This window comes from Notamacropus eugenii, chromosome 1, assembly GCF_028372415.1.
Source record: "Notamacropus eugenii isolate mMacEug1 chromosome 1, mMacEug1.pri_v2, whole genome shotgun sequence".
NCBI lineage: Eukaryota > Metazoa > Chordata > Mammalia > Diprotodontia > Macropodidae > Notamacropus > Notamacropus eugenii.
Genome location: NC_092872.1, coordinates 114,681,417 through 114,708,211, shown reverse-complemented (window position 1 = coordinate 114,708,211; position 26,795 = coordinate 114,681,417). Strand labels below are relative to the sequence as shown.

General features: G+C 36.9%; 1 pseudogene; it reads right to left on the bottom strand.

The window, feature by feature from the left end:
- Positions 1-16,539: 16,539 nt before the first annotated feature.
- Positions 16,540-17,300, bottom strand: LOC140506048 (prohibitin-2 pseudogene; annotated as a pseudogene).
- Positions 17,301-26,795: the final 9,495 nt, after the last annotated feature.

Here is a 26,795-nt window from a genome sequence, read left to right as displayed (position 1 = left end):
TGGTCGTATGAAAAAATGCCCTAAACCACTACTTATTAGGGAGATGCAAATCAAAACGACTCTGGGGTATCACATCACACCTATAATGATTGGCTAACATGATAAAAATGGAAAATGATAAACTTTGGAGGAGATGTGAGAGAGTTGGAACACTAATTCATTGTTGGTGGAGCTGTGAGTTGATCCAACCATTCTGCAGAGCAATTTGGAAATATGCCCCAAAGGGCTACAAAAACGTGCATGCTGTTTGATCCAGCAATATCTATTCTAGGACTGTGCCCCAAAGAGATCTCAAAAATGTTAAATGATCACACATGTACAGGAATATTTATAGCAGTTATCTTTGTGATTGCCAAGAACTGCAAATTAAGGAGATGCCTATTAACTGGGGAATGGCTGAACAAGTTGTGGTATATGTATGTAATGAAATACTATTGTGGTATAGGAAATGATGAACAGGAAGATTTCAGAGATTCCTGGAAGGACCTATATGAAGTGATATTGAACGAAAGTAACAGGTCCAGGAGAACTTTTTACACAGCAAAAACCACAGCGTGCAAGGAATTTTTCTGATAGAATTAGTACTTCATTGCAATGGAAGGACTTAAAAAATTCCCAATGGCCTCTTGAGGCAAAATGCCTCCACATCCAGAGGAAGAATAATGGAATTGGATCACAGAATGAAGCAGACCATTTTTCTCTTGTGTTATGTGCTGTTTTGTTTTATGGTTTCTCCCATTCATTTAATTCTTCTATGCAACATGACTAAGGTGAAAACATATTTAATAAGAATATGTGTGTAGAAGCTATATATGCCATCTCAAGGAGTGAAGGGGGAGTGAGGAAGCAAGGTGGGATAGCGAGGGGGGAAAAAATCTAAGATACATTGAAGTTCTTTTACAAAACCTAAATCAAACTAATTAATTAATTAAAAAAATCTTATTCCTTGTGATAAGTAGGTGGAACAGTGGAAAGTGCACTCTCCCTGGAGTCAGGAAGACCTAGGCTCAAATCTAGCATCAGACACTTACTAGTTGTCTTGGCAAGTCACTTAACCCTGTTTCCTTCCCCCCCCCAAAAAAAGCACAAACTGAAACATCAATAAGAAAAAAAGAATCTTGTTTTTCCAGAAGAATTTTGTTATTTATTTTTAGCTATATAAAATAATCTCGGGGCGGAGCCAAGATGGCGGAGTGAAAGCAACGACTCACCTAAGCTCCTGGAAAAACTCCTCTGGATATATCTGGGGGGAGAGTCTGACCAGACTTTGGAGGTGTAGAATCCAGTGGGAGACGGACTTTGACAGATTTGGAGCCCAGGCTGGACTGGAAGGTCCACGGGAGGGATCTGTTCCGCGGGGGAAAGACCCCGGCTTACAGCGCAGCGCGGTTGGCGCGGCAGGGCGGAGGGGACCCGAGGGGCCCGAGAGTGGTGGGCGAGACCAGCGGAGCAGGAGATAAGCCAGGCCGAGCCAACGATATCAGCCCAACAGCCTTTGAAATCTTCAGCCTAAAGACGGGACTTCAGTGGTCACTACTTGAACATCCAGAAGCTGGGATGCCGGAGTGATCAGTAAGTGCTCTCCCCTCCCCCCCGATGACCGTGAGGGAACCATAAAATTCTTCCCCAGATTGATCCTGGATCAGTGGGAGCAGCAGAAGGGGGCGGGTGGTCTCATAACACCAGAGGCTGGAGAGGTGGCAAAGGGGGATTCTTCCTACCGTGGTGGAGGCTGTCTGGAGCGACAGACGACCCAGGGCAGAGAAAAATTCGCACTGAGACCCAAGCAAGCCTCAGCCCGGGAGACGAGCCCCAGGAGGTGCAGGAACATGCATTAGCCTCTAGGCGTGCCCCAGCCCTCCAGGGGAAAGGGAAGACAATAGGGAAGCGGGGATCACCATCCCCGGACCTTGCCTTTGCCTCAGGCCAGCTGAGGAGATATCCTGAGACCAGACCACACCTTCCACACACCTATCAAGCTAAACCCAGGGTTGATCTGGGAAACAACAACAACAACAACAAAAAAAGCCTGCTTTTAGCCTAGACAAACATCAACTCAACTTAAAAGATCTGTATCTTCTGACTGAAAGAACCAAAAGCTACAACACTCAGCCAACATCATGAATCGGAAAAAGCAGACGAAAAGTGAAAAAACCATAGAATCTTTCTATGGGGATAAGGACCAAAACACAAACACCAAAGAGGTCAGAGCTGAGACTGTACTTCCATCTGAAACCTCAGATGGGTCTATGAATTTCTCGCAAGCACAACTAGATTACCTGGAATGTCTGAAGAAGGATATAAAAGAAAAACTGGCCAATGATTTTAAAACTATAAAAAAAGAATTCACTGATGAGAACATCAATCTGAAAAAGAAAATTGAAGAAATGGAAAAGGAAGTTCAAAAATTAACTGGAGAGAATAATTCCCTAAAAGGAAGAGTTAATCAAATGGAAAAGGAAACTCAAAACCTAATAGGGAAAATTGATCAGATGGAAAAGGAAACCCAAAACCTAACTGGGAAAACTGGTCGAATGGAAAAAGAAGTACAAAAATTAAATGGAGAAAATAGCTCCTTAAAGGGAAAAATTGGCCACATGGAAAAGGAGATGCGAAAGCTAACTGAAGAAAACAATACGATCAAGATTAGAATTGGGCAAGTAGAAACTAAAGACTCAATGAGGCAACAAGAATCAGTCAAACAAAATCTAAAGAATGAAAAGATAGAAGAAAATCTAAAATATTTAATTGGAAAAACAACTGACCTGGAAAATAGATCCAGGAGAGAAAATCTGAGAATTATTGGCCTGCCAGAAACCCATGATGAAGAAAAGAGTCTGGACAATATCTTCCAGGAAATCATCAAGGAAAACTGCCCAGAAGTACTAGACTCAGAGGGCAAAATAGTCATCGAAAGAATCCACCGTTCCCCACCGGAAAGGGATCCCAAACTCAAAACCCCAAGAAATATAGTTGCCAAATTCCAGAGCTATCAAGTGAAGGAGAAAATACTACAAGCAGCCAGAAAGAAAAAATTTAAATATCAAGGTCACAGAGTCAGGATCACACAGGACCTTGCAGCTCCTACGTTAAAAGATCGAAAATATTGGAACCCAATATTCCGTAAGGCAAAGGAGTTGGGACTCCAACCGAGGATCAACTACCCAGCAAAGTTCAGCATAACATTTCAGGAAAGGAGAAAGTCATTCAACGAAATAAGGGATTTCCAGAGCTTCCTGACCAAAACACCAGAACTCAATAGACAATTTGATCTTCAAATGCAGGTCTCCAGAGAATCATAAAAAGGTAAACAGAGGGGAAGAATCAAAAACAAAAACTTGCAACTCAATTAGGGCAATCTGTTTACCTCCTTGTAAGGGAAGATGATACCTGTTAATCTTGAGAACTGTGCAGCTATTATGATAAAAGGGATATATGTAGAGGGAACGGGCATAAAGTAAATGATGTCATGGCAAAAATATGATTTAAGTATGAGAAGGGAATGTAATAGGAGGTGTGGAAAGGGGGAAGCAGAAAATGGCAAATTATATAACAGGAAGAAGTACAAAACTATAGTAGAGGGAAGGAGGGGAGGGAGATGAGCATTGTTTGAGAGGTACTCTCATCTGATTTGTTCAAAGGAGGGAACAATAACCTTAAGCAGATAATCCTAACTAGCTCTATAGGTAGTAGGAGGGGAAGGGAGAAGAAAGGGGAGGGTGGCTAAAAGGGAGGAAAGAAGCAATAAGAGTAAAGGGGACTAAAAGGGAGGGGGGCTAAAAGAAGGAGGGGAAGGCTGCAGGAGGAGGGGGAGAAAAGTGAATACTATTGAGGAGGGGAAGGGAGACGGGAGAGTTAAAAGCACAAATGGTGGGAAAGAGGGTGGAGGGAAATACACAGATTGTAATCATAACTGTGAATGTGAATGGGATGAACTCTCCCATAAAACGGAGACGGATAGCAGAATGGATTAAAAGCCATAATCCAACAATATGCTGCTTACAAGAAACACATTTGAAACGGGGGGATACACATAGGATAAAGGTCAAAGGATGGAGCAGAATATATTGTGCTTCAGCTCATGTAAGAAAGGCAGGAGTAGCAATCCTAATCTCAGACAAAGCAAAAGCAGAAATAGATCTAATCAAAAGGGATAAGGATGGAAACTATATCCTACTAAAAGGCACCATAGACAATGAAGCAATATCATTACTAAACATGTATGCTCCAAGTGGTATAGCATCCAGATTCTTAGAGGAGAGGTTGGGGGAGTTGAAGGAAGAAATTGATAGCAAAACTATATTAGTGGGGGACCTCAACCTCCCCCTCTCTGAACTAGATAAATCCAACCTTAAAATAAACAAGAAAGAGGTTAAGGAGGTAAATAAAACTCTGAATAAGGTAGATATGATAGATCTTTGGAGAAAATTAAATGGGAATAGAAAGGAATATACCTTTTTCTCAGCGGTACATGGAACATTTACAAAAATTGACCATGTACTAGGACATAAAAATCTCACAATCCAGTGCAGAAAGGTAGAGATAATCAATGCATCCTTTTCAGATCATAATGCATTAAAAATTACATGTAATAAAAGTCCATGGAAAGAGAAACCAAAAATCAATTGGAAACTAAATAATCTAATTCTAAAGAAGGATTGGGTTAAAGAAGAAATCATAGAAACAATCAACAACTTCATTCAAGAGAATGACAATAGTGAGACAACGTACCAAAACTTAAGGGACACTGCAAAAGCAGTTATTAGGGGAAGATTTATATCTCTGAATGCTTACATAAATAAAATAGAGAAAGAGGAGATCAATGACTTAGGCTTGCAGTTGAAAAAGCTAGAAAAAGAACAAATTGAAAATCCCCAAGTAAATACCAAATTAGAAATACTGAAAACCAAAGGAGAGATTAATAAAATTGAAATAAAGAAAACTATTGAATTAATAAATAAAACCAATAGTTGGTTTTATGAAAAAACTAATAAAATTGATAAACTTTTGGTTAATCTGATCAAAAAAAAGAAAGAAGAAAACCAAATTACTAACATTAAAAATGAAAGGGGTGAACTCACCTCCAATGAGGAGGAAATTAAAACAATAATTAGAAACTACTTTGCCCAACTTTATGCCCACAAATTCGATAATCTAAACGAGATGGATGAATATTTTAAAAAATACAAATTGCCCAGATTAACAGAAGAGGAAGTTGAATACTTAAACAACCCCATCTCAGAAAAAGAAATTGAACAAGCCATCAATGAACTCCCTAGGAAAAAATCTCCAGGGCCAGATGGATTCACAAGTGAATTCTATCAAACATTTAAAGAACAGTTAATTCCAATACTACATACACTATTCTTGAAAATTGGGGAAGAAGGAGTCCTCCCAAATTCTTTCTATGATACAAATATGGTTTTGATACCCAAACCAGGAAGAGACAAAACAGAGAAAGAAAATTATAGACCAATTTCCCTAATGAATATAGATGCAAAAATTTTAAATAAGATTTTAGCAAAACGAATACAGCATCTTATCACGAGATTAATACATTATGATCAGGTAGGATTCATACCAGGACTACAGGGCTGGTTCAATATTAGGAAAACTATTAGCATTATCGATCACATCAACAACAAAGCTAACAAAAACCACATGATTATCTCAATAGATGCAGAAAAAGCTTTTGACAAAATACAACATCCATTCCTACTAAAAACATTGGAGAACGTAGGAATAAAGGGAACTTTCCATAAAATAATAAGCAGTATCTATCTAAAACCTTCAGCAAGCATTATATGCAATGGGGATAAGCTAGATGCATTCCCAATAAGATCAGGGGTGAAACAAGGTTGTCCATTATCACCACTATTATTCAATATGGTACTAGAAATGTTAGCTGTAGCAATTAGACAATATAAAGATATTCAAGGAATCAGAATAGCCAAAGAAGAAACTAAGTTATCACTCTTTGCAGATGATATGATGATTTACCTAGAGAATCCCAGAGATTCAAGTAAAAAATTACTTGAATTAATAAACAACTTTGGCAAAGTTGCAGGGTACAAAATAAACCCACACAAATCCTCTGCATTCCTATATATTAGCAACAAAGTTCAACAGCAAGAGATAGAAAGAGAAATCCCATTTAAAGTTAGGGTAGACAGTATAAAATACTTAGGAGTCTACCTGCCAAAACAAACCCAGGGACTATATGAACACAATTACAAGACACTTTTTGCACAAATAAAGTCAGATTTAAGGAAGTGGAAAAACATTAGTTGCTCATGGGTAGGCCGTGCTAATATAATAAAAATGACAATTCTACCCAAATTAATATACTTATTTAGTGCCATACCAATTAAACTATCAGACAATTACTTTCTAGAGCTGGACAAAATAATATCAAAATTCATTTGGAAAAACAAAAGGTCCAGAATATCAAAGGGACTAATGAAAAGAAATGCTTGGGAAGGTGGCCTAGCGCTACCAGACCTTAAACTGTACTATAAAGCAGAAATTATCAAAACCACTTGGTATTGGCTAAGAAACAGAGAGGTAGAGAAGTGGAATAGACTTGGCATTCAAGATGCAGTAGGCAAGGAATATAGCAACCTTCTGTTTGATAAACCCAAGGACCCCAGCTTCTGGGATAAGAACTCATTGTTTGACAAAAATTGCTGGGAAAACTGGATAACAGTGTGGCGGAAATTAGGCATAGACCCATACCTGACACCGTACACAAGAATAAAGTCCAAATGGGTACATGATTTAGGTATAAAGATTGATACCATGAATAAACTGGAGATGCAAGGAATAGTGTATTTATCAGATCTATGGAGAAGGGAAGAATTCTTTACTAAAGGAGAGATAGAATGCATTATGAAATGCAAAATGGATAACTTTGAGTACATTAAACTGAGAAGTTTTTGCACAACCAAACCCAATGCAACCAAAATCCGGAGGGATGTAGTAAATTGGGAAAAAATTTTTACAGCTAAGCTCGGGGATAAAGGCCTCATTTCTAGAATATATAGAGAACTGACCCAAATGTATAATCATACAAGTCATTCCCCAATTGATAAATGGTCAAAGGATATGAACAGGCAATTTTCAGAGGAAGAAATTAAAGCTATCTATAATCATATGAAAAAATGCTCTAAATCACTATTCGTTAGAGAGATGCAAATCAAAACAACTCTGAGGTACCACATCACACCTATAAGATTGGCAAACATGACAGAACAAGAAAATGATAAATGCTGGAGAGGATGTGGGAGAGTTGGAACACTAATTCATTGTTGGTGAAGCTGCGAGCGCATCCAACCATTCTGGAGAGCAATTTGGAACTATGCCCAAAGGGCTACAAAAATGTGCATACCCTTTGACCCAGCAATATCGCTACTAGGACTATATCCCCAAGAGATCATAAAAATGGGAAAGGGTCCCACATGTACAAAAATATTTATAGCAGCACTCTATGTAGTTGCCAAAAACTGGAAGTCAAGGGGATGTCCATCAATTGGGGAATGGCTGAATAATTTATGGTATATGAATGTAATGGAGTACTATTGTGCCATAAGAAATGATGAAGAAGAAGACTTCAGAGAGGCCTGGAAGGACTTATATGACCTGATGCTGAGTGAAAGGAGCAGAACCAGGAGAACTTTATGCACAGCAACAACCACAGTGTGTGAGAGTTTTTTCTGGTAGACTTAGATTTTTGTAATAACACAAGAACTCCTGAAAAAAGAAAAAATCCTAATGGTGGACCTCAAGGCAAAATGCCTTCCACACTCAGAGAGAGAAATATGTAAGTCACTCACATAATGTAGCAGATCATGTTTGTGTATGTGTATCTGTCTGTGTATCATGTTCTGATTTGTTATACGGATTCTTTCATTTATCTTAGTCTGACTACATAGCATGACTATAGTGAAAATATACTCAATAGGAAAGTATATGTAGAATCTATACAGAATTGTATGCAGTCGTGGGGAGGGAGGGAGGTAGTGGGGGGTGGGTGGGGAGGGATAAAATCGCAATTGTATGGCACTGATTGTTAAACATTAAAAAAATAAAAAAATTAAAAAAAAAATAATCTCTTGATAGACTGATTGCTTTGGAACTAAGCCAATTAATTAAGCAACATAATATTCTTTAATTATACTGAATCAACCTATTGTTATGCAATTATTTTCTACAGTTATTTGCCTATCCTTATTCCATAAAAGATTTATTACAATTGTATTCATATAGTTCCTGGATGCATTTATTTTACATTTTAAAATTATTATATAATATGTGAAGAAAAAATATAATTGATTGATGACTGACAAAAATTACATGTCAAAGTTAAAGATGTTATAATTTCCATTTTCTTTTAATCACCTGTTTTCATTTAATGACTGAATTTATGCTTACGTGTTTCACATTTATTTGTAAATGACGTTCATTGTTTTGTATTGAAGAGACAAAATTATGTTTTTATTTTTAAATGAACATAGTTGTGTATAATGAAGAACAGAAGTAAGTTTTATATGAAACTGGGTATTTGCTACAATTATTTTAAATATATTTTAAATTTTGAATGTTTATGAATGTATCCTAGCACACGGTTACCATGCAAACCCAAGAAACATATCTTTCACTTCTTATTCCATTATTTTTAGTAGCCTATCATGTCTGGCATTTAAAAGTTCTATTAAAATCCTAAAATTATTTTGTTTGTTCATTTAAGTTATTATATCTGTCTGTCTATCTATCTCTCTATCTATCTGTCTGTGTACCTATCTATCTATCTATCTATCTGAAAGGGACACATTGAAGTCCCCAACTATTAAAGTGTGACTCTCTGTTTCTCTTTGAAGTTGATTAGGTTTCCCTTTAAGTACACTATGCCATTCAGATTACACACACACAAACACACACACACACATACACACACATACCCCTATATGTATATGCACATACGTATATATGTGCATGTGTTTGCATGTGCATACTTATGTATTATATATTATTAAATTTTTATATTATTTCATTATCTAATCTGTCTTTAAACAATCTTGTTGTTGGTACAGGTGTCATGAGTTTCTTATCAGTTGAATATCAAAGATATTAGTAGTTGCATTCACAGCTTATAAAGGGTGTGAAACTTTGAGTAGCCTATTCCTTTGGTGACCTATTTACAGATTTTAAAAGGTATGAAACTGGCACATTCACAGTTTCTAAAGGAATTTGAAAAAATGATAGAAAGAATATTTATGCCATTCTCCTAGATGGTATGGCTGAAGCAAAGTTGGTTCTTTTTGTAGTTTTGATATTATGCCTACCTTTGCTATCCTGCATCAGCTCAAAATAGGGTGACAGAAAGCTGGTTTTCCTTTCTGCTTTTTTCTACAAACCGTACCATTGATAATGAGTAGGACCCACAACTGCTCTCAGGCTCACCTTCTGCCGTGGTAGTCTAATGCATCACTTAACTTTGAGTGTCTTTGTTTTTGGCAAAAAATATTGCTATTTAGGAGTTCACTTTCTCCTTCTGCATGCCTTTATCAGATAAATTACATCTGCTTCAGGCGTCCTGGAGGCATAGGTTGCCATGGATGTTGCTGCACATATTTGTTTGTTAACTTTGTCTCCTGATCTAATCCCATAGATTCTAATTAAGGATCAAGTCCTCTTGAGGCTTTCTAGAGGAACTTTCACTGTATTAAGGCTGCCTGGGGCATTTCTGCCTTCTTGAGAAGCTCCCTACTATATGCTGGCTTGATCCCATAGACCAGAGATCACACAAGATTCAGGCCTCCTTGAGGTCTCTGCCACTTCCGAAGTGGCTATTTGGCCCCTCCTTTCCTTGTAGATGTCTCCAACTGGGAGCTGTATTTGTCCTTTTTTGGTTCTGAAAATCTACAACTGAGATCCAACTGGCTTCAGACTTCAACTACTGGAAATTGTGTTGTCACCAAGCACTCCTGGCATAAAATTTACCAGAACTTCCATAAATTTTTCACTGTTGATTGTGTAATACTATGCTGAATGAATGAATTTTTTGGTATTTTTCTTTGTTTTTACTGAATCTTTGATTAATATGGAGTTGTTTTTGTTGTTGTTGTTGCTGGGACAAGTCTCAGGATATCCGTACTTGGTTGCAACCTTTCTTTGGCAAAAGTAATGGATAGTCCTTTGTGAACTTTGGGAACTACTACTGAACAGAAATCACTAGACATTAATAGATTGAAGAGGTATGATTTTAAGATCTTCTAGAGCAACTATTTGGTTCACCTGTACTGAATGTGCATCAAAGAAAGCAGATGAGATGATCCAAGGTTTGGTAATAAGGAGGAACAAGTTGTAAAAGGTTACAAATACTAGAAACACCTAGATGTTCATATAGTTCAAAAGCTTACCTTCTCCTTGTAGTGATGAAATTGAAGCCACAATACAAATAATGAACTGAAAAAATAAGGAAGTGTTAAGATGTTGAAGTTCAGTATGAGAATCAAATCAAGTTTAGTAGAATTGAGCAAGTGTCTGTTAAGAAACCTAATGCCTACCATGTGCCAGGTGCTGTGCTAAGTCTTAAAGATACAAAGGCAAAAATAGAGTTTACTCAAGTAGAATATACTTTATTGAATTTTGCAAGTATCCATGTATGTTTATAGTAAGTGAATAAAAAGTGGTGTTTTTGGAAGAAGTAGTACCAGCTGAAAGAAAGAGAAGGACAAGAGAATTGGGGGAGGAGGAAACTTCAGAGTTCAAGATATTGGAAATTGAAGGAGAAAGATATCAAAGTTTTTGTCGTGGTGGTGAATGAGTAAAATAACATAGACAAAGAAATCTCTGTAATTAAGGAGGACAATGAAAATCTGTTTATTGAATACTTTATAATCATACTTTTTGTACTGAGTCATAAAGTAACTTATAGATCAACCCATTCATTTCTCCCGTCATGCTTTTTTGTTAACTATAAACATGTTAAATTTCGGAGAAATAATGTGACTTTCCCCAAAGGTCTCATAATCAAGTATGGGAAACTAGAACTAGAACTCAGGAATTGAAACTTGTATCTTTTATCCCCCTTTATGGTGATTCATTGTCTTCCTAGACATTGCAAATAAAAAACACTATTTTCCCTTTCCATTATTTAGAAAATAATGCTGAATAAATGGACAGATTCATTGTAGGCTTTTGATGACCTTACAGTTTCAGAACTCTTTGCTTGCTTGAAATACATTGAAAATTACATGGGAAAAATCACTCTTTATCAGTCAGTCAGTCAGTTGATAAAAGTTAATTAGGTACCTATTATATATCAGGTATTGTGTTAAATGCTAGGGATACATCTAAAAGTAAAAGTCAGTTCTTGCTCCCATGCAAAGAACTATGTACAACCAAGCTATATGCAGGATAAGTTGGAAATAGTCAGGAGAAAGAAGACATTAGAATTAAGAGGGATGGTGAAAAGCTGCCTGCAGAAGATGACATTTTAATTGGGAATTGACACAAAGCAAAGAATTCATGAAGTGGAGAAGAGGAGCTACAGCATTACAGGAAAAAGGAAGAGTGCTACCTGTGAAGATGCCCAGAGTCTGGAAAAGGCTGACTTGTTGGAAGAATAGCAACAAGTGTATGTGAGAGGGGGAAAGGAGTTACACCATGCAAAAAGACTGGAAAAGGTAGGGGGAGGCAGATTATAACGGGTTTTGAATACTAACATTATTTTATTTTTGATTTCTGAAATTGTTAGGGAGCCTTTGGATTTTATTGAATGGAAGTGTCACTTGTTCAGACATTCTGATGATGTCAGAAAACTTTCAGGAAACTGTTTTTACGTGAAGTACACGAAAAGAGGAAGAAACAATTCTCATCAGTCAGCTAACAATCACTTCCTAAATAATCTTTAGGGTGATTATTATCCAACTGATCTTTAGGAAGATCACTTTGACAAAGACCAAAATATTTTGAGGATTATTTTGGGTACATCTTCATGAAGAACTTTCCTTGTTTTTAATTGACAGAATTCTCCAACAAAACCCAAGTATTGTACTTAATAGTTAACTTTACTCAATTCTATTTTGACGAGCAGTATGGCTTGGAGTTAGGAAAATCTGGGTTCAAGATAAATCTCTGTCCCATAATAGCAATGTGATCTCAGTCAGGTCACAACTTCTCAATGCCTCAGGGAACTTTCTAAGACAGAAAGATCCAGCAGAGATGCTGAATTGCATTAAAATGAGAGTCTTCTACAGAGTCAAATCAAAGTTCAAAATCTGTCCCCTGGAGGGAAAGGGTCATCTCATTAGATTTAGTTCATACTTCTAATTCCAAAAGATCTTTCAGGATCCTGATTCTGTCATCTAGCATGTGTTATCGCTAAATGGGTAAATATGCCTATCTATGCCTTCATCTAAGTCACTGAAAATAATCTTAAAATAGTACACAACAAAGGAAAAATTGCTTAGCCTCTACAAGTTAACATTAGCTTATTAATGATTTACCCTGGCCTTGACCATTTTCATAGCAAAAATACTTCATGCTATACAGAGTGCATAAGCAGTAGGATCACACATAAAGCTTTTGATTTCTTATGGTGATGGAAAATCTATTTTCCTCTTCCTGAGTAAATTTCTGGTGAGTAATTTAGGACTTCCTTACAGATTTACCAAAACTCTTTGTAAAAGTGTAAAGTATTACATAAGTGTGGTTTACTACTATTACCACCACCATTACCTCCACTACTTCCCTAACACAACAACTACTACTATTATTATTACTTTTACTACTACTAATCTGTATTGGTGAAGGGAATTCTAATACAAGGAGTTCTCAAAAACAATGCTACTACTCTCTGGTACTATACCTGTATCAAAGAAAACAGATGATGAGATGACCTAAGGTTTCAGAATGACAAGAGTCAAATAGTGGAGAGACAAAAGGAGCTGAGACTCTAGAGAAAGATAAACATAGCATTTCTGATAAAGCCTGTTCACATTATGTAACAAGAAAAACGGAGGCAGAAATATGACTAATGGACCAGGATTATAAGGACCAGTCAATAGACTGAGGGTCACTATGAGAATGAAATCATAATTCGTCAACCTTCATAATGACTTTTCTTTTTATATTCTGAACATCACTTACCTTTTCTTCCCTGTCCTGTTTATTGCTTCTCCCTATCCCATTCCCATCACTGGGGAATGACGCATCACATCATGTCTCTGCTTTGCCATTCTACTAATAATTAGAACCATGAGCTAACTACTTTAATGATTACTGCTTATTTGCCCCCTGTCTAGCTTTTCAGACTGCAAAATCATTAGAATAACTATCCTTGTCTCTCTTATGTCTCTGTTTCTCAAGTCTAACTTTTCTTTGTTCTATAATTACTGAAGTCTCAAATTCTGAAAGACAGATTTCTAATAATTCTAGTGAGAGGAGGGAAGGAGAGAGAGAGAGAAAGAGAGAGAGAGAGAGAAAGAGAGAGAGAGAGAGAGAGAGAGAGAGAGAGAGAGAGAGAGAGAGAGAGAAATACACAAAGACAGACACAGAGACAGATATGTGTTATTTTTAATAACATTCCTTTTGTTCCTTCTCAGAATGCACAGCCTAAATTAATTAGCCCTCCTTTTCCCTTTTCCCTGGAGTCTAATTCCATCTTCATATTTGGACTTACTATCTGAATTTTAGGAGCACTGGTCCAGCTACTTTCTTCATATGTTTACTTCTGCAATAGACTTCTTGAATAAGCACACTGTTTCCCATTCCTCCCACATCCTGATCTTCTCTCTTGATTTTCACTTTTCCTTGGATCTATCTTTGGACCATTGTTTTTATATTAAGAGGATTTGTGCGTGCTAGGAATTAACAAGAAACTTTAAACTATTCTTGAATGAAGAAACAAGATCCACTGCTTGGATTCAAGAAATACTGGCAAAGCGAACAAATTAACAGCATTATGGTTGGCAGTTCTGTGCTCTTGCTTTTATTTTGTTTTTCTCCCTGGCAGACATTATTATATGCAGAATCATCACAAGAGTTCACACTTAGAAAAGCCTTAAAATTTTGTAACAAGATGATAATTTGGAGATTGGGTCCTTCATAAAGTCACATACTTTTCATTTGGCGTTTATGTAGTTCTTTCATTTGTTCCCTCAGTTTGTTGCAATTGTCTTATTCCATCACCAGCATAGCTACTTTTCCCTGCATTGGAAACCATAATGGATCTCTATATCATACAGCGTTTGGAGGACTTATTCATTTTTCCTGAAAAAGTTAAATAAAGTGAAAAACTTTCAGCCCATCAATCTTCAAGCAAGCTGTCCAAGGTGACATTTCATTAGCACATTTTGTCAGTGGATAAATCGTACAGCATACTCTGAAGGGAAGGTGGAAAACATCCAGTCCTTTTTCATTAGATCCATCTGAACATGAACCACTGGAGATTACATACAAGAAGCATATGAGACAGAGGAAGCCCTATTCTGTCTATAAACTGTATTAATCATTCATTCCTTTCAGAGTGCCTTAAGTCAGTGCCATGTCTCCGGTTAGGCCCAAAACTGGCTATTCAATTTTGAACTGTATGACAGATACATTTCAAGGAAAATCACAGACATAATGACTCCTGCCAAGCTTGATAAAGTCCTCATTCATCAATTAGGAAGTTTCCAATAAGAGAAAATGGATACAGAAAAATAAGGCAGATTGCATGATAACATGGTGATTTCAAGAGAATTCTCTTTCCACTTTTTCAGAATCCCTGGGAATCCACTGAATTACTGGAATGGGATGGGAGGCCATAATCACTTAAGGGATGAGGCTGCTTTTCATGTCTTGCTTCCTTATGGAATGCATATAAGGTTCACTGGAAGATAACACATGCTGTGATTGTCTTCATAAGTCAGTAGTGAAAATACTTCTATTTTTTTGCCACACGTGCTAATTGTTATCTTTCTACATATGAAAAACTGAGTAAGTTGGAATTTTTCTCCATTCCTCATATTTTTGAATATTCCTAAAGGATTCCAAGCTCACTATAAAGCTAGAGTAGGGCACGTTATTTTAAATACCTTAATCATCACATTTATTAACTTTGTATCTAAGCCCTTATCTATAAAACAAGGAAAAGCAAGATTTCCATGGTGTCTTGAGTTGGTTTGTTTGGAAATTTTTAAACATGAAGATTTCAGTTCCATAAATCAAAATAACAAAACTAAAGAAAGCTAACTTTCATTATGAAAACTGATTTTATAATAGTACATTAAATGATCAAAGTAAAAATAAAACTATACTTTCCTACAAATAATGAAACTTCTTTGAAACTCTCAGTATAACCAAAGCATGTGAGATGGTAGCATAGAACATGCAAGGGAAAAATAAACTTGCCTTCACAACTCACAATAAGAGTTGTGGTCCCAGTTCTACTCCTTACTTACTTATGTGACATCAAACAAATCACTTAACAGAAAATTGAAATTAGGTTATGAATACGATATAAATATCAACATGTGCCCATGTGTACAATGAGGAGATTGAATTATATGAACTTTAAGTTCTAGAACTATGATTCTATGAACTTCTACATAGTATTTGGAATTCACAGGGACAGAGACAAATTTGTGGTAATTAGGAGTATACCCAGGTGCTTTCAATATTCCACACAAATTCTTTCACTACGTGAGACCTCTCCTGACACTAATGCTAGCATTTTTCCTGTCCGTCAGGGTCTCCTTTGTTTATACTTTGAAAACTTTCAACACCTATGTATATTGATTGGAATATACTTCCAGGAGATTATATACTTTTTGAGGCCAGATACTATATTACATTTTTTTACTATCCCCAGAGTCTTTCTCAGTACATTGCAGATAGGAGGTATTTAAGAAATATTTAATTACATTACACTGAATGAAAAGAAACAATGTATTCCTTAAATGTATGTTCCCATAAACATAATCAACAAGAATTTATTTAATACATACTATGTTCCAAGCACTACACTATATTTTTGCTCTTATATGTACTTCTGATTGGTTATTTTGGCAAGGCTGACACTTAATATCACATACCAAACATTAACTTAACTTTACCTTTTCAGAAATTCCCCAAATCGAATGCAGGAAATATGAAAGAAGTACTGAAAGGCACAGAGTTCTTGAAAAAAAATTTCTAAATTATTTAGTGGAATTACTAAAATTGATTCAATTATCAGTGTGACAAGGAAAGCAAACACATTGTTGGGTTGACTGAATACCCAAAACCAAATCTGATTTCAATAAAACCAGAGTGAATCTCGAAATTCTTTAGTTCTATTTTACTCACTTAAAGAAGTAACTCTGAAGTCATAAGCACATGAGTCAGAATCTGTTTCTGAAACTTACTATCTATGAATCCGTAACTTATCCATGCAAAGTTTCTGAATTTTCATCTTGAAATTGGAAATAACAACACCTTCTTAGTCTTTTGGTGAGATTTATATGAGACAAACAAGAAAGATCTTTACCTACTTTAAAAATCAGTAGGAAGCCTCTATTTTCTGACCCTGATGAGGCTGTCACTTCCTTTGTAAACATTTCATCCTGCAAGTTCAGCACAAGGTTTTCAACAGTGAGATATATTTAGTTCTGAGATGTGATGAGAAAGAGATATTTTGGGAAGCTGGAATCTTACAAAGTTTGATGTAGCCAGGGTTCTTGCTCAGAGCTTCCCCAAGCATCTTGGCAGCCTCAATTTTACCCTCACCTTATAGGATCTTCTGTCATTGCTCCTGTTTTGCCTTTTTCCCAGAAACTGAACCCTCTGGGCCTCTTGCAAGGCCACTTGCTTGCTTTCCACTCTGACTGTATACTCTTTATTAAATCCCAGCTCTGTGATGGCCACATAGTCCAGAATGAAGCTAAAATTTTTGGCCCATTCTATCAGCTTCCACCATATCAACAAGGACTCCTAGGCTTACTGTGTTATAAGCTGTGAGTTCTTAAACTTGGCTACATCATTCTTAAGCACTTCATTCATGAGAGAGGGCAACACATACTCTTCATAATCCACTGCTAGTTGGTGGTACCTGCTGGATAGCTCCAGAGCATTGGATCAGGAGAAAACTTAAAGGGAAATGTTCACCATCTGAAGGACGTTGGAGCTTGTGAGAGAAGAGATTTTGCAGGATGGGCACAGAAATCATACATCATGGGCTACTGGAGCTAGGGGATCCTGAAGTGTAGTACTTCTGAGAGGACAGTGTTCTGTTGCACATCGCCAATTCAGTGAAAGAAAAATGTCTCTTTGCTCATCTCCTGCAGTAAGCATGATAGTCCCATAAGAATCCTACTTATGTTGAACTCCCAATTTGCTGCAGAATAGTGGATAAATGACCTAACAGTATTTCAAGAATATTCTCCAAACTGAAAAGGAGAAATGAAGTTTATGAAAGATTGACTCATAGAAGTGGCAATGGAAGAATTTCCTTCAGTAATTAGTAATGGAAACAAAGGATCAGCAGAAAAATCATAATGCCATCGAAATGATTAATTTAGGGCAGAGAGACTGAGAAAGAAGAGACAAAGACAGAGAATTAGAGATAGGGAGAGAGAGAGAAAGGAAGAGAGAGAGAGAGAGAGAGAGAGAGAGAGAGAGAGAGAGAGAGAGAAAGAGAATTACTATCAATTACAAATGACTTTGTGCACATTTGAACTTGTTCATCTGTACTTGTTATGCTTGAGCCCATCCCAATGAAGCCCTTTACAGGCTCCTGGTTTCTAGAGAACAAAATCAACCCAGTGAAGTGAATAGGGCATGAAGTAGTGACAGGGATACAAGATTCAGAGTTGTCACTTTACCGGAAGTCCCTTGGGCATCAATGTGGGGAGGAAGAAGCAGACACTGCAGGGATCCAAGGGTCTTGATCAGTTGAGAGTCAGCAAAGCATAGTGATTACAGAATCCTGGCTTTAGGTGATATCTCTGGCATCCTGAAAGACCCAAGTTTATGTACTGCCTCAAAATGATGTGTTACCCTGGTCAATCATTTATCATTTATTCTTTCCATGCTCTAGATCATTCCGTAAGTCTAAAAGTTGCAAATAAGGTAGAACACATTGGTAGAAGGAGTTTCCTCATCTAGGAATGACTAATAGCAACGAAACTCTGCATTAGCTCCTCATTCCTTTGTAAGAAATCCTGAATGGAATATAAATACCTACGGTCTTTTCCCTAGAACTGAATCGGGTAGTATTGCTAGGGATGAGGAAATTCATCTTATGATTCATAAAGGGCACTTTTTCAGTCACAGGGATTCTTTGTTTGTTTGTTTTTGATTTAGATACAAGATTCACAACCTCTATCTTTTTATATTAACAATGAAGAATCTTCAGAGTGGGGTGATGGAATGGGGTCTTTTCTGAACCCTCAGCCCTGTCTTCCCAAGGAGTGAACTATGGTCTTCAAAGCTTCCTTAAGGTTTATGACCATTTGTCTTCTAAACTAAGGTTTCTGCTAGCTAGGATAACAAAGATTAATGAAATACTGTGAAAAATAATCCCAGAAAAGATTTTTTTCCTGATCCCATGGCCCAATAAATGTAAAAGATAGAAATCTATCTTTTCCATTTGCCTAGCAATGATGACCTGGGGGTTATTCTCACAAGCTCAGAGATGTAGAGCTCCCAGGATACTTAGACGTCATTGAGTTCAATATTTCCTTAATGAGGAAACTGAGGCCCAGAGAGGTTAACTGATTTGCTTAGGGTAAGACAGTTAGTGTTTTAGACAGGATTCAAACTTGGGTCATACTTACTCCAAGTTTAAATATCTATTACTACTCAATTCAGCCTCTATGCGAAGAAAAGGACTGTATGCTCTTTTTCTTTTTGCCTCATCTACTGTATTTCTCACTCAGAATTTCCACTACAGGAAAGCACACAAAGAGTCAGCTATGCAAAACAGGGAGGCGGAGCCAAGATTGCGGAATGAGAACAATGACTCACCTAAGCTCTTGGACAAACTTCTTCAGATACCTCTGAAAGGAAAATCTGACCAAATTTTGGAAGTGAGGAATCCAGTGGGAGACAGACTATGGAGGATTTGGAGCCCAGGACAGACTGGAAGTTCCACAGGAAGGATCTGTTCCTCCGGGGTGAGCCCACAATGCACAGCACAACACATGCAGCTCAGCCAAGCAGAAAAGACCTAGTAAACCAGAGAGCAGCAGGCAGAACCAGTGGAGAAGCACACAAGAGTGGGGGACCACTTCAGTAGAGCTGAAGGAGTGGCGACCACTGAGTGCCAGATATCAGCACAGTAGCTCCTGAGACTTTCAGCCCGCAGATTAAACATTAGTAAGTCACCAACTTGAACTTCCAGGAGCCAGGATGGCAGAATGATTAGTAAATGCTCTCTCCTCCCCCGCTTGATGACTGTGAAAGAATCATAAAATATTTCCCTAGAAAAATCCTGGATCAGCGGGAACAGCAGAGGGGGCAAATAGTCTCATAACACCTGAGGCTAGGAAAATAGCTAAAGGGGATTCCCCATACTGTGGCGGAGGCAAACCAGAAGGACAGAAGACCCAGGGTGGAGAAAACTCGAACTAAGGCCCAGGCAAGCCTCAGCACCAGGAGAGGAGCCCCAGGAGGAGTGGGACTAGCATGTAGGCATGCCTAAGCACTTCTGGGGATATGGGCAGCTGGGATCACCATCCCCTGAGCTTTCCTTTGCCTCAGTTCAGCTGAGGAGATCTCCCATGACCAGACCACTCCTCCCCCACACTTAGCAAGCTAATCCCAGGGCTAATCAGGAAAACACAAAACAAAAACCTGCTCTTGGCTTTTTCACACGTCAGCTCAACACCAAGTTCTGCAGCTTCTAACTGAAAGAATCAGAAGCCACAACACACAATTACCATCATGAATAAGAAAAAGCAAAAGAAGGGCGAAAAAACCCATAGAATCTTTCTATGGGGATAAGGACCAAACCACAAATAACAACGAGGTCAGTACTAAGACTGTACTTCCATCTGAAACTTCAGAAGGGTCTATGAACTGTTTGCATGCACAAACAGCTCTCCTGCAACAGCTGAAGAAGGAAATAGAAGAAAAACTGGCCAATGATTTTAAAATTATAAAAAAAAAAGAATTCACTGATGAGAACATCTCTTTGAAAAGGAAAATTGAACAAATGGAAAGGGAAGTACAAAAATTAACTGGAGAAAATACCTCCTTATAAGGAACAGTTGGTCAAATGGAAAAGGAAACACAAAACCTAACTGGGAAAATTGGACAAATGGAAGAGTCAGCTATGCAGAGCAATCTCAGGTCATAAACCATAAACAAAATCAAAGTCTCATACTAGTGAGGGACCAAAGAGGTCTTGTGGTCCAACTCAGAGATACATATTCCGATATTACTCAATTGAGATTGACTGACCTTAAAGCATTGCTGAGGGGTTTTCAATACTTTAATTTACCTTTGTATTCCAATTGTAATTTTCTTTACAATTCTTTAGTTTTTTTTAGTTCTTTAGTGTTCCCTTGGTAATTGCACATCAATAATTCATCTCCAAGTGTAAAGATGGGGCATATGTTTCAGTTCCCCCTACATCAGATTCTATTTTTTGTATTGGCACCCCCAAATCTTTTGGTCACCACTTTCACTCCCCTACCAGAGTTCCAGCTAACCATTTCTCTCTGTACAGACATTTAATGACTCTGTATTCTTCTTGGACTCTGTCCCTGGAATCTTCCTTTCCCTGTAAATTCTTGCTCTATAAAATCTCTAACATATGTCCTTTCTTTTCTTTTTTCTTATCTGTCGTCTATCTATCTATCTATCTATCTATCTATCTATCTATCTATCTATCTATCTGTCTGTCTGTCTGTCTGTCTGTCTGTCTGTCTGTCTGTCTGTCTGTCTGTCTGTCTGTCTGCCTGCCTGCCTGCCTGCCTGCCTATCTATCTATCTATCTATCTATCTATCTATCTATCTATCTATCTATCTATCTATCTATCTATCTATCTCTTAGATTTCAACATTCACTTCCACAAGGTTTTGAGTTCCAAAATTGCTCCCCATCTCTCCCCTCCCCATAGACCAAGACAGAAACAGCATGCTTTCTGATCACCTCTCCACCCAATCTGCCCTCCCTCCTATCATCCCATCCCTTGTCTTATTTCCTATCTTTCTATTTTCATATAGGGCAAAATAGATTTTTATACCCCATTGCCTGCATGTCTTATTTCCAAGTTGCATGTAAAATCAATTTTTAAAATTTGTTTTTAAAACTTTGACGTTGAACTTTTATCCCTTCTACCCTATCCACCAACCCCTACTGGGAAAGCAAACAAGTCAGTACAGATTACACATGTGTAGTGATGTAAAACACTTCTATAATAGTCATGTTGTGAAAGACAAACTGTATTTCTCTCTATCCTGTCCTGTTCCCCATTTATCCTGTTCTACTCTATTCTTTCTTTTGACCCTGTCCCTACTGAGAAGTGTTTACTCCTTATTACCTTCTCCTGTTATTTACCCTTCCTTCTATCAATTACTCATCCTCTTCTGCTTTTCCCCTTCCCTCCATTTTTGTGTAGGATAAGATTTAATTGAATGTGCATGTTATTCCTCTGTAAGCCAAATCCAATGAAAGTAAGGTTTACTCTTTCCCTCTCACCTCCCTCCTCTTCCCCTCCATTGAAAAGAAAAACCTTTTTCTTGCCTCTTTTATGTGAGAAAAAATTTACCTCATTCTATCTCTCCCTATCACCTCCCAATACATTTCTTTCTCAACCTTTCATTTTATTTTTATTAGATATCATCCCTTTGTATTCAACTTATCCATTGTCCTTTGTCTCTATCTCTATATCTAGATAGATAGATAGATAGATAGAGAGATAGATAGATAGATATAAAATCTCTCCAACAACCCAAAGCCTGAGAAATCTCTCAAGGGCTACAAATATCATCTTTCCATGTAGGAATGTAAACCCTTCAACCTTAGAAAGTCCCTTATAAATACTCTTTGCTGTTTACCTTTTCATGCTTGTCTTCATTCTTGTATTTGAAAGTCAAATTGCCTATTAACCTCTGATATTTTCATCAAGAATGCTCTATTTCATTAAATGTTCCTTTTTTTCCCTGAAGTATTATGCTTAGTTTTGCTGGGTAGGTGATTCTTGGTTTTAGTCCTAGTTCCTTTGACCTCTGGAATATCACATTCGAAGCCATCAATTCCTTAGTGTAGAAGCTGCTAGATCTTGTGTTATCATGACTACATTTTCACAATACTCAATTTGAGTATTTCTGGCTACTTGCAATAATTTCTCCTTCATCTTTGAACTCTGAAATTTGGCTGCAATATTTCTAGGAGATTTCCTTTTGGGATGGCTTCCAGGAGGTGACCTCTGGGTTCTTTCAATATCTATTTTTCCCTCTGGTTCTAGAACATCAAGGCAAATTACTTTGATACTTTCTTGAATGATTATGTCTATGCTCATTTTTTATCATGGCTTTCAGGTACTCCAATTTTTTTTAATTATCCTTCCTGGATCTGTTTTCTGAGTCACTTGCTTTTCCAATGAGATATTTCACATTGTCTGCTATTTTGTTTTGTTTTATAATCTCTTCATTTTTCATATGGTCATTTGCCTCCATCTGCTCCATTCTAACCTGTAAGAAATTATTTTCTTCATTGAGCTTCTGGATCTCCTTTTCCATTTGGCCAATTCTTCTTTTTAAGGGATTCTTCTGGTCATTGCCTTTTAAGACCTCTCTTGCCATTTGGGTTAGTCTATTTTTTAGATGTTATTTTCTAAACCATTTTTGGGTCCCCTTTAGCAAGCAATTGACTAGGTTTTTATGATTTTCTTTCATCACATTCACTTCTCTATCTAATTTTTCTTCTACTTTTCTTACTTGATTTTCCAAATCCTTTTTGAGTTCTTCTATGGCCCAAGACCAATTCATACATTTTTCTTGGAGGTTTTGGATGTAGCAGCTTTGATTTTGTTGTCTTTGTATATTTTGATCTTCCTTGTCACCAAATAATCTATAGTTTGATATTTTTTTTCCACTTATTTTGCTCCTTTCCCCAACCGTTTGCTTTACCTTTACTTCTGAGCTCTTTTCAAGTTAGTTCTCTTCTTCCAATGTGTTTGGAGAGGGGAATTGTACTCTCAACCACTCAGTTCCCTTAAAATCGATACACTTAATACTCCAGAGACAGATGCTGCTCCTTCCAGTGCTGCTGGGTCTGCTGCTGCTGCTGCTACAGTTTCCATGGGCTCCTCCACCTCTTTTGCTGCCCTTGGCCTGAGACTAGACCACACTACTATCTCACACAGGTCAGATCACATTTTTCAACTGACCTTCCAAGATGTCCTCAGCTTTTGCTTTTGAGAACTTTGAAAATTGCCACCTCTGCCAGTGATTCAGTTCCCCAGAGTCCTGCTTAGTCCCCATTTGTGCTGGCATAGCTAATTCTAGACTGGGTTTGGTTCCTATCCCAGCACAATAGCTAGTTTCCATTGACTTCCCAGGATGTCCTGAGCTGGGGATTTCCTTAATAAAATCATTTTGTGGGTTCTGAGCTCCATAATTGGTTTAGAATAATTTATTACTGGTATTTGGGGGTTTTGGAGGAGAGTTCAAGCAACTCCCTGCTTTTACTCTGCCATCTAGGTTCTGCCTCCTGTCCCATCCTTTTCTATTTTGTCTGTCACTATCTTAATATAAGTTCCATTATATGGGCCTCATTGCTTTCAGTACTATAATTTATATCCAGTTCATGCCTACCATACCTCATCCTGAAGCCCACCTTTCTCACCTTCTAATATCAACTAAATCCCTTCTATTGTATTAATGCTGAAAATTTGTGTGGAAATCCAATCAGTTTAGCCCACTGTAGTTCAGGTTCAGTAGCAGAGACTACAATTGTTCATCACCACACCTACCTAAATATTCTAATATTATGCTTGTCTATGCATTAGACATGCATATTAAAAAATGCAACTCTCTATTCAAAATACCACACAGCCTTTTGCTCTGGAGATGCTGAAGAAGCAGTGTAAATTTAAAAAGGAGAAAATGTGAGGTAGAAAGGTAGGAAGAGGAGGAATGATAATAGCGAGTATTTAGATAGCACCATAAAATTTATTTGTACGAGTTTTAACAGTATTTTATTTTTCCCCAGTTAATTGTCAAGAAAATTTTTACCATTCGTTTTTAACAGATTTCGAGTTCCAAAATTTTTGACTCCTTTTCTCCCTACTCACTTCTGAAAATGCTAGGCAATTTGATGTAATTCGTACATGCAGTACCAAGTAAAAAAAGTTGTCATATTAGATACAGTTGTAAAAGAAGAAACATGTTTTTAAAAAGAGAGAGAAAAATAAAGTAAGTGAAAAAGTATTGTTCATTCTTCATTCAGAGCCCATCAGTTCTTCATGTGGATAGGGACAGCATTTTTTCTTGTCAATCCTTTGTAATTGTCTTGGATCATTGAATTGCTTTGAAGAGCTAAGTCATTCATAATTGATCATCACACAATGTTGCTAATAACTGTGTAAAATGTTTTTCTGGTTCTCCTTCTTTCTCTTTGGATCAATTCACACAAGCTTTACCAGGATTTTCTGAATCTGTATGTTCAGCACTGCTTATTTTATATCAATTCATATGCCACAGTTTGTTCAGGCACCCCTGATCTGATCTACATCCCCTCAATTTCTAATTCCTTGCCACCAAGAAAAGGGTTGCTATAAATATTTTTGCTTTTGTAAGAATTTCTCCTTTGTTATGATTTCTTTGGAATGCAGACCCAGTAGTTGTATTGCTGAAACAAAGGAAATGCATAGGCTAGATCATCTTCGGACATAGTTCCAAATTGCGCTCCAGAATGGTTGGATCAATTCACAACTCCACCAGCAGTGCATTAGTGTCCTAATTTTCTCTCTTCCTCTCTACCATTTGTCATTTCCTTTTCTTTTCTTATTTCTATAGCTAACATTTTGGTGCTATTCTGAATAATAATGGTGATAATGAGCATTCTCTCTTCAGCCCTGATTGAATTGGGAAGGCGTCTAGCTCAGCGACACTGCAGATAACACTCTCTGATGGTTTTAGATATATGCTGCTTATCATTTTAAGGAATGCTCCCTTTATCACTATGCCATCTAGTGTTCTTCATAGAAATAGGTAATGTATTTTGTCACAAAGTTTTGTTTTTGTTTTTGTTTTTTTTTTTAAATATCTATTGAGATAATCTATGATTTCGATTGGTTTTGTTATTGATATGGTGAATTATATTTATTGTTGTCCTAATATTGAACCAACCTTGCATTCCTGTATAATCCTACCTGGTAATAGTGTAGAATCCTTTTGATATATTGCAGTAATCACCTTGCTAGTATTTTGCTGAAAATATTCGCATTGATATTCAGTAGGGAAATGGGTCTATAATTTTTTTTCTTTGTTTTGGATCTTACTGGTTTAGGTATCAGCACAAATTTTATTTCATCGAAGGAATTTGGTAGAACTTCTTCTTCATCTATTTCCCCAAAGAGTTTTTATTAAATATATAGCTAATTGTTCTTTATTAATTTAGATAAATAATTATATATTAAATACATTCCTTATCAAGCAACTATAAAGCATTAACATACTATTAATAAATATTGCACATATTAGATAATATATTAAAATAGAATAAATTGCTTTTTTAATGTTTAGTAGCATTTACTTGTGAACTCATATGGCTCTAGGGAATTTTTCCTAAGCAGTTCTTTAATGGCTTAAAAAATTTGTTTTTCTAAGACAGGGTTGTTTGGGCATTCTATTTCCTGAAGTGTTAATCTAAGCAACCTATATTTTTGTAAATATTCACACATTTCATTTGGATTGCCAAATGTATTGGCATAGATTTGCACAAAATATTTGCTAATAGTAGCTATAATTTCATCTTCATTTGGTGATGATTTCACCCTTTTCGTTGCTGATATTTGAAATTTTGCTTTCTTCTTTCTTTTTTCTTAAATTAAATTACTACATGGCTTATCTCTCTCACTCCCACTCTTACCATAAAAACAGCTTCTAGATTTATTTATTAAATTAGTGCTTTTCAGTCTTATTAATCTTATCGTCAGTTTTCAAGATTTTCAAATTGGAATTTAACTGGGCATTCTTAATACCTTATTTATACTTCTTGTTGTTTTTCTCTTTAGTTGCATGCCCAATTTATGGTTCTGTTCTTTTTCCATTTTGTTCATGTGTAAATTTGTAGACAAGAATTTACTTGTGACTGCCGTTTTGACTGCATGCCATAATTTTTGGTATGCTGTTTCATTGTTGTCATTCTCTCTTTTTAAAAAATAATTTACTTAATTTTAATTTTCAATATTCACTTACATAAGCTTTTGAGTTTTAAATGTTTTCCTCCTCCCTACGCTACCCTGGCCCAAAATGGCATGGAAATTTGAATGAATGGGAGAAACCACAAGAAAGGAAGGAAAAAAGAGAGAGAAGAAATAATATGCTTCAATCTGCATTCAGATTCCACAGATTTTTCTCTCAATGTGGTTAGCAGTTTCCATCATGAACCTTTTGGAGTATATCCTTGGATTTCTGAAAACAGCTAAGACTATCAAGGACAGTCATCACACATATTTCTGTGGACAGTGTGCTCTTAGTTCTGCTCAATTCACTTACCATCAGTTCACGTAGATCTTTCCAGATTTTCTGAAATCCATCTGCTCATCATTTCCTATACCACAATACCATTCCATTCCATTCATATACCAAAACTT